Here is a 15,668-nt window from a genome sequence, read left to right on the forward strand (position 1 = left end):
TGTGCTAAGTGTATGTTTAGCTTTCTAAAATGCTGCCATCCTATTTTCCAAAGTAGCTGCATCATTTTTCATTTCTACTAACAAAGTTTGAGAGTTCCAGTTCCTTCACATCCTCATCAGTGCTTGGCATTATCAGCCATTTTACTGGGTGTGTAATGGAATCTTATTGTGGTTTAATTTACATTTCCCTGGTAACTAATGAAACCAGAATCTTGGCCGTTATATGTCTTCTTTGATGGATGTGTCTATACTTGTACCACGTAAGTTGGTTTTTAGATCATAAAATGCATCATGAGAGTAGAGATTCTAATGAGTATTGAATGTCTCTTACCTGAAGGGCTGTTCAGGAGAAATGGACTATTTAAATAGCAATAATCTGAAACAAGATTCTGAAAGATGTGCTCTGTGGAATAATATTGCACATATTCCTAGAAGCTGGGATAAATCATTCACACAGAAAAAATTGGAAGGATCCAGCAATTTACTTAAATTCTCCTATGGAATTTTAAAAAGATGGCCTCATACTGCCTTGTTACTATGGAATGATTGACTTGATGTAAATGCACACTGCAGCTTAATGAAGTAGCCTCTGTGGTTCTGTGTGTCCTTGCTGTGGATTCGGCAGATGGTGGTGTTAGAGATGATGGAGTTCAAGCCCCCTGGCTTTACAGAGGTGAAGGGAGGTGCCCCAGATGATGAAGGGAGTCAGGGGTGGAGCTGATGCCGGCACCGTGTGGTGCTCCAGAGGTTCTTCGGGGGTCTGCTTGACCTGTCATGCTTTTATCTTTAAAATTTCCAACAGTTGTTAAAAAGTTTTCTAAAGAGATTTATACTCTAATGTTTGCATCTCATAGCAGGGAGGTGATCTCACCAAAACATTTTGAAGTCTTGGTAGGCATTGGGCTGAGGGGCACAAGATCATCTGATTTATTTGTATGCCTATTGGTAGGTAGCATGGCTAGGCATTGAGGGACTTCAGAACTGGAGTTTATAAGCAGGTTACAAACTACAGTTGCTCCAGTAGGATCTGGCTCTGTAGCTTAGTTGTTTTTAATACCCTGTTTTGATGAAGGAACCTGTGTAGACTTAAAGTCATAGAATGACCAGTGCATCACTATAGTTTCCCTAGTCATTGACATATTCGCAGGTTCAGACATTCATAAAAATGGCAGGAGAAAAACTGTACTAGGGTCCCCTCCAAAAAAAAAAAAAAAAAAGCAAGTAATTCTGGCAGCCCAGTTAATTCATTTAATGAATATTTATTGAGTGCCAACCATGTGCCAGCTCTGGGGTGATGAAGATAAAAAATTAGCATGTCAGTGGGCGCCAGGATGTTAAAAGTCGGAGTTTAGCACGAGGGTGTATATGCATGTGCTGCCTTCAGTTAAATGTCAGGCAAAAAGAAATCAGCGTTTAACATGCTGTGCCATGATGATGCTGTCCATGGGCTGAGCAGTCAATGTATGTTTCAGATGCTTCTAGTCTAACATATCTGAGATAAGGACTGCAAGGAGATATTAGATGATGTTAGTGGTAGAGAGTTGAAACAAATTTCTTACTATTTCAAAGCTTTTGGATTTTGTTTTTAAAAAAGAATGTGGCCATCTGTTTCTATTTACATGTGCAAATCAGAATTGTCTCTGTCTTGTGTAACTGGAAGAGTATCGAAATGAAAGTGCAGGCCACTGGCATCCAACTGCCAATTTCAAATGAATGAAAACAGCCTCAGTGTTCTCATTGATTCCGTTTTGGGGATGCGATGGTATGCATTTGAGCAATTTGTATTCCAGCAAGAGACCTTTTTAGTCCATTTCCTCTGTGCGAAAGAGGAGTTGGGTTTTAAAAAAGCACTGACTGAGAGTCAGCATGACTGTCTCTTAGCCGCTTGTCCTGTCCATTCTCAGTCCTTGTTCCTCTCCATCCTGATTCTCCTGCTGCAGCCAAGGGCCGGGAGGGGCCAGCACAGCTGATGGCTCATTCCAAGCCCTTGGCTGGAGTGCCTCCTGCCTGCTAACGGCCTGTCACTTCAGGATGTGCCTGTGTCACCTGCTCCAGGGTGTCTTTCCCGAACAGCCTGTCACAGGGCGTTTGGTAGAAACTAAAGAGCAGCAGAGGATGGTTTCATTCATTCCATGTTCACGGAGCATTTACACGTGTTGGGCATTCCACTGGTGCTGGAGATTCAGAGATCAGAAGGCGTGGGCCCTCGTCCTGAAGGAGTGACAGTTTGTCCTTGTTCCTTAGGGTTCAGCTAATGAAAAGTCTCAATTGCCTTGGGAAATGTTAAGTCTGAAAGCAGTGACTGTTTTATAGTCGTCTCAAACAGTGGTAGGAAGGATATACCTACTTAGTAAACATTATGGAATGATCATAGGTGCTCACAGCTTTTCCCTGCAAAATTAAGATAGCTTTATTTTCTTGGTTTGTTGTTTCTTAACTTTTTAACGGAGATTTCCTTGAACAAACTAATGAACCAGTACATAATGTCAGAAAGAACAGGCTAGGAGAATGTGAAAATGTGGTTGTTTTGTTTTGTTTTCAAGACAGAGTTTCTGTTTGTCAGGCTGGAATGCAGTGGCACGATCTCTGTTCACTGCAACCTCCGTCTCCCAGGTTCAAGCGATTCTCCTGCCTCAGCCTCCCGAGTAGCTGGGAGTACAGGCTCACGCCACCACGCCCAGCTAATTTTTTTGTATTTTTGGTAGAGATGGGGTTTCACTACGTTGGCCAGGCTGGTCTTGAACTCCTCCTGACCTCAAGTGATCCACCCGCCTTGGCCTCCCAAAGTGCTGGAATTACAAATGTGAACTACTGTTCCTGGCCTGAAAGTGGTTTTTAAGCAAAAAAAGAGAATACAAAGGTGGCATTTTGGTTTATCCTTGCCTATGTGGCCTTGGAAAAATACCTTTGTGAATCTTACTTTCCATATTGTTGTGGTAATATTGCCTGTGTTACCCACTGCCCAGGTTGGAGAGTCATGAGCCATAATCTGCGTGGAAGCACTTTGTTTTAGAGGTGCTATGCGGTTGGAAGCCTGTTATTACTGCTACCCCCATGACCAGTGCTGGAATCATCACATTTGTACCCTGACTTTTGGGTAGGATATACTGACATACACATTTCATTTCTTTCCATCTATTTTGAGAAATCTAAGCCAGGGAAATGCAGTGGAATTCCTCATTAAAAATTACTTTTGGCCACGTGTGGTGGCTCACTCCTGGCTGGGTGACAGAGCGATACTTTGTCTCAAAAAAAAAAAAGAATTACTTTCTATGATTACCAGCCATTTGTAAAGTTGAAATAAATGCTATTCACAGTATTGATAGTAATCAGTAGTTTTTTTGTTTTTTTGAGACTTTTGGTCAGGAGTCTTACTTTCCTTTAGAAAATTAATCCATTACCTCACATATGTTTGAATGTCATTGTAAGATTTCCTTCTTGGAAAGATTAACTAAAATGCAAGCTATTTTAAAGGTGGTACTTTCATAGAATTCTGTATCTAGAAGCTCAGAGGAGAAATGGTTCATCTAAGGCCCCAATTTGTGTAGGTGACAGTCTCCATGGTGCCCCTGCCGCCATACTCATCTTCTCATTTTGCACAATGCATGATTTTCAGTCCCCACAACAAATGCAAACCTTCCCGGGTCCTGGGGCGGGGTGGCTTGAGTGAGCCAAGCCCCGGGAAGCTGCTGACTCTCTTGTGGCAACTTCTTTAGGTCTCTTGAGAAACAGTAAATATTCCACAGATCAGCTTCAGAGCAGACAGCATTCTGGCTGAGAAACAGACGATCTTCACTTTTACTTATGTTTCTCTCTCTCTCTCTCTCCTCTTCTCTTCTCAAACTAAACATAGCAGCATTACATGCAGTCTTTGCTTTTAGGACTCAGCATTTTGGAGTGCGTATGTCCATGCTCCTGATTACAGACTGGGGTCTGTAGCCCTCCAGTGATATTCCTGGGCTTGCAGCCAGAAACTGGCTGTGCGGGGCCAGACCAGGACCCTGGGCCTGCTCTTCGGCCTTTCTCTGTGGTGTCTGCAGGCCTGACTGCCCCCTTAGCAGGGAAGGGAATTGCTCTGGGCCATGGTCCAGCCCGTGGGCCGGAGGTTCAGCCTCTTCCCCTTACTTGCTGCTGTGCAGGGAGCCCTTCCCCTCGCTTCCCCTCTTGTTCTGTTAGCTGGGGTTTCACATTTTCTTTGGATGGAAAACGAACAAAGAAAGTAAAACTAATGGGCTGAAGCCCTTCCTTGGGGAGAAACATTCGTCCCTCAATGCTGAAAATAAATGGCCCTTGCTGACCTTAGCAGCACAGCCAAGGGCCATCCCTGCCTGTTGCTGCACTTCCCGTCCCTTCCGTGCCATCCTGCAGTGACAGGGACCCTGCCCTTCCTTGCCTCTGCTCCCGCTTCCTGCACCCTGCTCTCCTGCCAGGCCGCCCAGGCTGGGGGTGCCCCTCTTTCCAGGCTCCCACCTGTCAGCCTGGCTTGTACCTCTCAAGTCCTCCTCTTGTACTCCTGCTCCCTGGTAGGTGGATGCTATCAGAGGGCACAGTTTTCAGCCCAAAATCTTAAGGAACAAAAATGAAGAGCACCATCTGCATCTCTTTGGCCCCCGCCTCTGTCCCCACCTTGCTCCTTGGGGCTCTCAGGCCCCCTGCCCCGAGGCTGGACCGCTGTTGGGAATGTGGCACTAGTGGGTGGACCACTTTCCATCGAGGGCAGCAGAACCCAGCCTTGTGTGTGTGTTTTAGCGCAGAGATCTTCAGATGAACTCATCTGAGGCCGACAGGCAAAGTAGCCCTGCACATTTGGGGCCAGGGATGGGGGCCGATGCTAAATGTCCCCCACGCCTTCTCGGCTCCCTTGCACCCTGATGAGCCCCTGGAGGGTCCTGCATAGTCCTTGGGCTAAGTGGAGTAGAGTATGGAACCCAGGTCTAAAATTGGAAATGGCTGTTCAGTGTCTGCCCATTGCCTCCTCCCCTACCTGGGAAACTCTGTGGTTGAGGAACTCCACTTACAAGGCCCCCCAGGCAGGCTAGTCTCCCCCAGAGTCAGGCACCAATCTGATGGCCCGATGGCTCTGCTATGGAGGTGTGGGGGGAAGGGTCCTCCACTAACCTGGGGACTCTCCAACTGTCAAGGCAACAACCACAGTATTGAGTAGGTATTACTGCCCGCATTTTAAGGATATGAACACTAAGGCCCAGGCGATCAAGTAATTTGTGTGTGGAGATGTGGGAATGAAAGTTATGGTCTTCATCTGTAGCAGTGACTCCTGCAATAAGCCTGGGTCACGAGGATGAAGCAGGATCCAGAATCTGCTGCCGGGGATGGGAATGATGCCTGGCTAGTCCCTGTGCACCTTTGGGCCCTCCCCCAGTTCATTCCCCCTCTCCCATCACCACACTGATTGGATTGTAGAAAAATGAAAGGTTCATGCCTAGAGATGACTGATTTTGGGGTCGGAGCTGGGGGTGGAGCGGGGCCCATGACCTCTGTGTGGGGAGAAGCTGGAGAGGGGCACGGGGCTGGCCAGGCTCTAAAAGGCACATGACCTTGTTTGCATCGTCACACCCCTTTTTTAGAAAACAATCTCTGCTGCATACAGAGGTTGGCTTTGTGCGGGGCCCCAGCAAGCCTGGTGGTTCCTTCCTGCCTTTCTTCTCCCTTCCCCATTCTGGGTTTTTCTCCTCCCTGCTTCCCATTCTACCGTAGGGGAATGGGGTCAGGTCTTTTGGATGGGAAACAGGAACTGAGAAGTGGAAGATGGAGAAATGAAAGGCTAAAGATAGCAGGGTTTTAATTTTCCCTCTGAAAAGCCCAGGAAGAGCCCCGGATTGTGTAACCTGGACACATGCAAATGATGACCCTGCCCCTACCCTATCAGCTTCTCCGCCACCCTGGCCCTTCAGAAGATTCTGAAACAAGGAATTGGTTACCCAGGGTGATCGGAGGGCTGTGTCTGTGCCCCTGGTGAACTTTAGATGGTTGTGCCATGGTGAACTTTAGATGCTAGTGTGCCTGGGGGCCGTGTGACAGGCCCTTGGGGTGGCAGGAGCCGGCTTGGCTGGAGAGAGCAGCTGGCAGCTTTCTTGGTGAAGGGGTGGACAGCACTCTTGGTGTGGAAGTAGCAGCCCCCTTGCCCGTCGCTGGGCTGGGGTTAGTTGAACAGGGTTTAGAGAAAGCAGGGGTAATGTCGGGTGGTTATTTTCCCCAAACGTTAGAGAAAGCCAGCGCTTCTGGCTCTGGAAGCGAGGCCGTTGGGAAGCGGGAGGGGGAGCACAGCTCTGGAAGCTGCCTTCTGTCCTCCCTCTGTTGACTGGAGCTCTCCCAGCCTTTCATCAGTTCAAAGCCAAGCACATGACTTTGGGCGAGTCACTTAAACTCTTTGAGTCAGTTTCTTCTCCTTTAAGCTGGAGAAAGAGGTGGTGATTTCACAAGTGGTTGTAAATATTGCAGTAAAGATAATGGAAGTAAAAGTGCTCTGAGGAGTGTAAACTGCTGTATGGTAGTTGGAGTTGGGCCCTAGGTGTGATTTTAGACTACACACCTCCTGCTGCCTTGGTAACTTAAAAGTATTTCTCTCAAATGCTGGTGAGCTGAGCTGAGTGGCACAGTAGGCCTTTCTTTCCCTGGGAGCACTTTGGGAGCTTTGGAGGTCATCCAGTGCTGCCCCCAGCTTTAACAGTGTGGCCGAGTGTAGGGGGAGGGGGCAGAGTTCCACCTGGCTGGACTGCCACATGCAGGGGAGAGGCCCTGCTGGCGGTGTCCCAGGTGGGAGAGGGGCAGACCTGGGGTTACCTCAGTTAGGGTAGGTGAGGAGGGGATGAGTGGACACCCTGGTGGCCACTTCTACTCACCCCTGCACTTAAGACCTGGACTTTCATGCCCTGCTCCTTTAACCCTCAGTGTTCATGAGAGGCCAGTTGGACGGGAGCACCTCACGCAACCATTTGCCATGTGCCCCTCCCCATGGGGAGTCAGAGAGAAACACGTGAGCACACCAGGAAAAGTTTTGAAAAACAATGTTTTTCAAGACCGGTTGTTGCTACATTGCCCAGGCTGGACTCAAACTCCTGGGCTCAAGCGATCCTCCTGCCTCAGCCTCCTCAGTAGCTGGGAATTATAGGCACATGCCATCATGCCTGGATGAAGTTTTGAAAAATTTAAATGTTGATGGAAAAAAATGTATTAGTGGAAATGAAAGGCTGGTATGAGCTGTAAAGTCTTTTTGTTCTTAGAGATTTATTCTCATTCTAACCATTATCAGACCTGAAAAGTATTTGTCATAATGATTGAGATGGTCCTGGGGTAACAGCATCTTCTTAACGACCACTTTAATTGGCGTAGTTTACACCTAGCCTCTCTGAGAACCAGAGGACGCTGGTAATCACTATTAGATATCGAGTGCCGACTGTATGGCAGACACATAAGCATTGGTGATCTTATCCTTCACCTATGGGATTTATAGGTGAAGAAACAGAAGTCAGTGAGGTGGAGTCGTTTTTTGGAGGTCATGCGGCTAGTAATTGGAGCCTGGTTTAGAACCAAGTCAGTCTCGTTCCGGAATCCAGAACCAGTGATTTATAACTGATGCACTTGTTTCCAAAGGGATCGAGCACTGGGTTTTCTCATTTTTAATGCATCTATTCCTTAAAGCCTCTGTTCACAGTCACAAGCTGTGTTTATTAAAAGAGCACAGCACACAAATGTGACTACTGGTGGACAGCAGTGGGGGCACAGTTGGATGGCAGAGCCCGGCACACCGACTAGGGCAGAAGCCCCAGGACACGGTGTGATGATGGCGTCTCCAGGCTGACCTCTGTGGCCTCAGGAAGCAGAGTCCTCGGTCTCCTTCACACAGGGTTCAGCAAGAAAACTCGGCTATCTCACGTCTCCTGTCCCCTGTTTATTTGACTAAAGTGAAGTTCATGTGGCTCGAGCCTCGTTTCCTGGGGAAATCAGCCTGGCTTAGGATTCCATTGTCTTCTGGGACTGGGAAGATGTGGAAGGCTGACCTCACGCCCAGCTGAAGGTCGCCTTCCCAGACTCTGAGCTCTGCTGCCTTCTGCATCTCCAAGGCTGGAGGGCCTGGCCCAGGCGGTGACTGCATGCTGGCTTTCCACTGTCTCGGTGTCCCCGCTGCCCATCAGTAGTGTGCTCAGCACCTTCTGGTGTCATGTCCCCCCTGGTTTGTGATTCTTCTCCTGAGCTAGCCCATTTTCTACCTTGAGTCTGCTCTCCTGCCATTCCCAGGGGCCACAGCTCAGTAATGTGGGTGTCAGGGGACCCCAGACCAGGCCCCCTTGTGCCACTGTGGCTCTCCCCGGAGCAGGGCACCAGGCTGGCTAGGGGCCCTTCCCAGAGCCACCCCACGCTGCTGGGTCTCTGCTGCTGCTGTGCAGTGGTGATCTTGCCAAAATGTGGCTTTTCCTTTCTCCCCCAGAGCTCCCAGAGACTTTGCTTCCCCCTAAATAAAAGTCAGGATGTGAAGCCTTTTGACAGAATTGGAGTTCACTGTCATCTGTTTCCGTTTCTCTAAGATAGGGATCCTGGCAAAGCCCATGAAAGCCACGGGACGCTCCCACCGAAGCCTCCGAGGCACAGACCTCCTGGGAGTGCCTCCGGGCACTGCTTCCTTAAACTTCAGGAGACTGCAGCCTGTCCTTGTTCATGTGTCGTTTTTTCATAGTGTATGTGGGTTTAGAGCTACATGGGTTCTTTTCTCACTTACCTGTTCATACCGCATCACACCGTCCACTTCAGGCAGTCGACGGCCGTCTGAAAGTCATCAGCTGAGGGCACAGTTACCCTGGCTCTTCTATAATAGGTTAGGCTTTTTTTTTCATCCATTTTTTCCCCCTTTTAAAAGTACTGCTGGAAGACCAGGTGTGGTGTCTCACACTTGTAATCCCAGCACTTTAGGAGGCCGAAGTGGGCAGATCAGTTTAGGTCAGGAGTTCAAGACCAGTCTGGCCAACCGGAGGAAACCTCATCTTTACTAAAAATACAAAAATTAACAAGTTATGGTGGTGTGCACCTGTAGTCCCAGCTCTTCAGGAGGCTGAGGTGGGAGGATCACTTGAGCCTTGGAAGGAGAGATTGCAGTGAGCCAAGATCACACCACTGCACTCCAGCCTGGGCGCTACAGTGAGACCCTGTCTCAAAAAAAAAAAAAAAAAAAAAAAAACACTAAACACAAGTACTGCTGGAGCTTCTTTGCAGAAACCACTTGTAGGGAAAGGAGGGAGACATATTTTAGTATTTGATCTTGGGAAAAGGTTTTGCTTCTGTGGGCATGTCTTCCAGAGACTGGGGGACCCGTGCTGGCGTCACCACTGTCCCCTTCCCCATCAGGAACCTTCCTTCCTTGGATGGTATTTCCAGTGTGTCTGGGCCTCTGCTGTTCTCATTATGAGTCCCCAGCTCTGACGGCCACTGTGGCCAATGCACAGAGCATTGGAGACGGTGATTCAGCCTAGCAGGCTGCATTCATGTGCTACTCCTCTGTACACCCAGAGCTGTCTTCTCGCTTATCATTTATTAATCTTTCCCATGCAAGTCATACGTGAATATGTCCTTGTGGTAAAGTTTTCAGGTGGTAGCAAAAACTCAGTCTCTGTCACCGTCTTCTCTCCTCGTCTAGGTACGCTCTGTAACTGAGTCCTTTGCCCATTCCAGAGTTTTTTCCTCCCTGTGTACCATTGGCCCTCTGCACCTGTGGGTTTTGCGTCCTCATGTTCAGTCACATAGGGTCTAAAGGGAAAAATATTCAAGAAAAAATATCCTATGAAAACTAATACAACAATTTAAAAAATACAAATTGTGGCCAGATGCAGTGCCTTATGCCTCTAATCCTAGCACTTTGGGAGGCTGAGACAGGAGGATCACTTGAGCCCAGGAGTTTGAGACCAGCATGGGCCACATAGGGAGATGTCTTTACAAAAAATTTGAAAATTAGCTGGGTGTGGTGGCATGTGCCTGTGCTCCCAGCTACTCAGGAGGCTGAGGCAAGAGGATCACTTGAGCCCAGGAGGTGGAGGCTGCAGTGAACCGTGGTCACACCACTACACTCCAGCCTGGGGGACAGAGTGAGATCCTATTTCAAAAAAATAAATAATGAAAAATACAAAATTTTAAAAATACAGTGTAACAACTATTTACATAGCATTTACATTGCATTAGATGTAAGTAATCTAGAGATGATTTAAAGCACGTGGGAGGATGTGTGTAGGTTACGTGCAAATATGACAACATTCTACATTATGGAATTGAGCATCCTTGGAATTCAAGGGAATCCTGGAATTAATCCCCCATGGAGACCGAGGGACTACAGTTTTGAGTATTTTTGTTTTCTTTATTGTTTAATCTGTCCCTTTGACACATGTTTGTGCTCAAAGAAGTCCTCAATACCCTGCTTGATGGGAGAAGAGAAAAAGGTAACAAAGTGTAGGATATTGAAGTACTTTTCATTTTCTTTAATTAAAAGTAATTACCAAATAATGTATTCATTGTTAATGATAGTTTAAAAGTGGAGAAACAAAAAATTCCTCCAACTTTTCCTAAGACAACAATGATTATTTTCTTTCTGTATCTTTATATATCACTTGTCTGTCCTCTTTTATAACAGTTTTTTTTTTGTTTTGCTTTTACAGTTTGTGTGTGTGTATGTGTAATGGATTTAATAAACAAGCTTGTGATTTTCATTTATTTATTTATTTTTTTTGAAATGGAGTTTCACTCTTGTTGCCCAAGCTGGAGTGCAATGGCACGATCTCAGCTCACCGCAACCTCTGCCTTCCCAGTTCAAGTGATTCTCCTGCCTCAGCCTTCCAAGTAGGTGGGCTTACAGGCACACACCACCACGCCCAGCTAATTTTTTGTATTTTTAGTACAGATGGGGTTTCACCATGTTAGCCAGGCTAGTCTCGAACTCATGACCTCAAGTGATCTGCCTGCCTCGGCCTCCCAGAGTGTTGGGATGGCAGGTGTGAACCTCCACGCCTGGCCTATAAGCTTGTAATGTTCTACTTCTGGAGATGGAATTTTTCCAAAAACGATTGCCTTTTTATTTTATTTTATTTTGTTGTTATTATTATTTTTGACACAGAATCTCACTCTGTTGCCCAGGCTAGAGTTCAGTGGCACGATCATAGCTCACTGCAGCCTGGACTTCCCAGACTCGAGTGATCCTCCTGCTTCAGCCTCACCAGTAACTGGGACCACAGGCACCTACCACCACACCCAGCTAATTTTTGTACTTTTTGTAGAGATGGGGTCTCACTGTGTTGCTTAGGCCTGTCTCAAATGCTTAGGCTCAAGTAGTCTGCCTACCTCAGCCTTCCAAAGTGTTAGGGTTACAGGCATGAGCCACCGCGCCAGGCTGCCTCTGCAGAGCCGCTTTACATGTGTTTTGTCCTCAGTACTGTTCCTATGCGGGTAGTGGGTGGCTGCACATACACAGGCCAGCTTCCCTCCCTGCTGGGGGGCCGCAGGTCTGGGTGCACCTTGTTACCGAGGCTAGCCTTCCTCAGCAGAGGGGTGAACTCTGCCACCACCCGATTCTAGTCAAGATGGAGATGGAATCTGAGAAAGGAATCTAGGAGAAAAATGAAAGAAGTGTTTTCTTTTCTGTTTGCCTGCTCTCAAAGTTGCTACTTTAGGAGCTCAGAGAAACAGTTATTTGTAAGACCAGATTAAGTAGTTTAGTAAGATTGCCCAAAACCACCTCCCAGCGTTCCTGGGAAGCGCCTGATGCTGGGGAGAAAAGCCCCAGGCCTGAGCTGGCAGACCTGCATTCAGTTTTGCCTCTGTCTCTAGCTTCTCTCTGATGGTTTAGAAACGGAACTGAGGGATTCCTAAGTCCCTTTTGCTTCCTGTGGTCAACCAACATGCTAGGCTAATAAATCACCCCTGAAGTTCACTTTCATTTGGGCAACATTTTCTAGTTCTTTTGCCAACTCTAATTTCTTTTCTTTAAAAGATGCTTTAACTTTACTTGTATTCTTAATAATGTATCTTATATATACATACACATAGCATTTAAAACTTTTTTTCAATGAGATCTTTTTTAAAAATTCAACTTTTATTTTAGATCTGGGGGTACATGTGTAGGTTCGCTACGTGGGATATATTGCATGATGCTGAGTTTTGGGGCATGATTGATCCCATCATCCAGGTACTGAGCATAGTACCTGAGAGTTTTTCAACCCCTCTCCACAGCTGTCCCCGCTCAAGTAGTCCCCAGTTTCTGTTGTTTGCTTCTTTAAGTCCCGAGTACTCAACATTTAGCTCCCACTTGTAAGTGAGAACATGCAGTATTTGTTTTTTGTTCCTGTGTTAATTTGCTTAGGATTATGGCCCGCAGCCATATCCATGTTGCTGCAAAGGACATGATTTCGTTCTTTTTCATGACTGCGTCGTATTCCATGGTGTATATGTACCACATTTTCTTTATCCGGTCCACTGTTGATGGGCACCTGGGTTGATTCCATGTCTTTGCTATTGATACAAATGGCATTTAAAGAATGATTATGAAGGCCACATGCAGTTTCTCACACCTATAATCCCAGCACTTTGGGAGGTCGAGGTGGGCGGATCACTTGAGGCCGGGAGTTTGAGACCAGCCTGGCCAACATGGTGAAACCCTGACTTTACTAAAAATACAAACATTAGCTGGGTGTAGTAGTGCATGCCTGTAGTCCCAGCTACTCAGGAGACTGAGGCATGAGAATTGCTTGAACCCAGGAGGTGGAGGTTGCAGTGAACCAAGAATACACCACGGTACTCCAGCCTGAGCAACAGATCAAGACTTTGTCTCAAAAAAAAAAAAAAAGATTATGAAGCCTGGTTTTGGCCAGCACTCCAAGTGCGCCGCTCAGGCCTGTCCCGTCGTAACGCCCTCAGAGGCTGCTGCTGCCCTGACTGCGACCCTCAGCTTGCCTCAGTTTGTAGTTTGCCAACAAGGTACATCCCTAAATGTAAACAATTTAGTTTTGCCTATTTTTGAAGTTTTTATACTGCTTGTATTCTTTTGCTCAACATTTGTGTCACATTCACTTACGTTCTGGGGTGAGTTTGTTCTCTTCTGTTGCTGTGTAGCATTCTGTTGTATGAATGTCCGTCATCAGTTTATTCATTTTACCGTTGACGTTTTGGTTTATCCGTTAGGGGCTGTTTTGAGGAGTGTTAGGACAGCCTGTCCATGTCTTCTGTTGCAGATGTCTATTTACTCGGAGTAATTTTAATTTTTTAAGATGATACGAAAACGCTCCCTTCTCATTTGTTCTTAGGCACACACTTGCCTCAGCTGTGACTTAGCTCAGATGTCTGTTTGATCTTAATTCTTGGTGACACCTGCTATTCTTCAGTCCTGGCTTTATTCCCAGAAGGAGGGAGGTTCATTATTGCTCTGGCTTTAAACGGAGCCCACAGGTCACAGTGCAAGTCTATGCTTCCCAAAAGGCTTCTGGAAATATTTGACACCGTCATTAATGCTCTGTGTTACTTTCTGAAGAGTTGAATGTATGGTGAGACAAAGCTGCCATCTGAATGTCTGTCTGACTCTTCTTGGCAAAGCCACCCTTGGGGCACAGACCTGGGTGTGTTTTGTTTTGTGTTTTGTCTACTGTATTTCAGAAATGTCCCTTCTTCTCAGCCTGGCCTTTTGTCCATGGAACAAGGGGAGAGAAGATGGGACAGGAGAGTGGAGCGTGCTGGGGCTGCCTGAGTGCTGCAGGCCTCTGCTCTCCCCAGGGCGGCATCTTTGAGTTTCAAGAAGGAAGCCAGCCCCTTCCCACCCTGCTGGTTCGCATTGAGAACTCAGGGTGCTGGGGACAAACCGGTGCTGTGCTGCCTGCAGTGTGGGCTCCCGGTCAGGGTTGGGAGGAGCGGGTGCAGGGGCTGCTGGTGCTGTGGGAGAGGCATTTTATATGGATCATTGAGGCCAGGGGTCAGCACACCTTTTCTGTAAGGGGCCAGATACAGTAAATATTTTAGGTTTGGCAGACCTCAAGGCTGCTATGTAGGTACTTACCTAAGACAGGTGATAGATATCTACGAATTTTTTATTAATGAAATTCAAAATATAAAAATAATAATGGAGTACAATTTTTTTGGTAATGCAAGTCTCCTAGGGGGAAGAGAGGAATTATTTTGAGGGGTATAATATTTATCTTAATTAATTGGGGTTCAGTTGGTCTTTCCTGTGACCCTGTTATTGCGTTCATTGGGAATGTTCATCTGGAAACAGCCTTAGCTCACGGTTGGATAAAAGCTGGCCCGCAGGCCCTGTGTGCCCACCCTGAGCCAGGTCATCTCCTCAGATAGTGGGCTTGGCCCGCACCATCCAGCCTGTGGTGACACAGGGTGGAGGCCCCATAGGGTTCTGTGGGGACCAAGAAGAGGTAGAGGAGTCCCCACATGGAGGAGGGTGGCCACGGGGTGATGTTGATGCGGAGCCCACAGAGGAACCATGGCCAGGGCCTCCGTGTAACCCCAGAGGTGCTGGCACCGCCGTCAGGCGGTACAGTGGGGCCGACCAATGAAGGAAGAGAAGCATGGGGTTGGGGACATTCAGAGGCCACTGTGCTGCGTGAGTGGCTGTAGCTCTTGCAGAAGGTAGCAAGGCCTGAGGAACTGAATTTGAAATTTTAGTGAATCTTGACTGAAACATTCCTCTGTGGCTACCCTGTTGGATAGCACAGGTGTGGAAAATGAGTGAACAGCTTTGTGGTGGTCTCTCCTATGGTGGACTTTCCTTACTCGCACTGCGCGCCATCCTTACTGTCTCCACACACTGTCCCCGTCCCCTGTCCTGGCTCCGGCTCAGCTGAGCAACAGAGATTGGAAGAGGCCCCTCGGTAACTAGAGAGGAACCTATAGAAGAGTTTGGGAACGCCAAACAGATGCTTTAAAGTGGTTGAAAACAGTGGTTTTCCTTGGAAATATTTGGGACACATCCCCACCTCTTGTTTTTGTGATAAATTCACTCTGTAAAACTTGTTTGACAAACTGGAGGTCATCTTCCGCCTGGCCCCTGAGGATTAATGAGGTCTGGCCAGCCGGCAGCTGCAGTGCAGGCCCTGCTCCGGTCTCGCGGTCCGTTCGGTTCTTGCCTTTGTTCGTGGTTTTTACACGTAAGTTCCCGTGAAAGTTGCTTTTTCCCCCACTCCAAGCTAGAGTGGAGTTTTCGTTTGGGGAGCATGGTAGTTGAGTGCCTGGGTCTGGTTAGAATTCTCAGCCTGGTGGGTAGACACCTTTACTTCCTGGAGACTCAAGCTTTGTTATTTTTTGTTACTCTAAGATTTCAGTATTTTTTTTTAAGTTTTAATTATTGTGGGTGCATAGTAGGTGTATATTTTTATGGGGTACATGAGATATTTTGATACAGGCATGCAGTGTGTAATAATCCATTAGGGTAAACAGGGCCTCCATCACCTCAAAGCATTTAGCCTTCTTTTGTGTTACATCTCAATTATACTCTTTTATTTTTAAATGTACGATAAATTATTGTTGACTTCTGTCACCCTGTTTCTATCAAATACTAGATCTTATTCATTCTATCCACCTATATTTTTGTACCCATTTACCATCCCCACTCCCACCCCAACTACCCTTCCCAGCCTCCGGTAACTGTCCTACTCTCAGTCTCCATAAGTTCATTTGTT

The 15,668-nt window shown here is 47.1% G+C and overlaps 1 protein-coding gene across 6 annotated transcripts in view; it reads left to right on the plus strand.

Annotated features, from left to right (window-relative positions):
• Nucleotides 1-15,668, plus strand: part of ASAP2 (ArfGAP with SH3 domain, ankyrin repeat and PH domain 2) — a 199,285-nt gene that overhangs the window by 48,149 nt on the left and 135,468 nt on the right. The gene's annotated exons all lie outside the window — the stretch shown is intronic.

This window comes from Papio anubis, chromosome 14 (assembly GCF_008728515.1).
Source record: "Papio anubis isolate 15944 chromosome 14, Panubis1.0, whole genome shotgun sequence".
Classification (NCBI taxonomy): domain Eukaryota; kingdom Metazoa; phylum Chordata; class Mammalia; order Primates; family Cercopithecidae; genus Papio; species Papio anubis.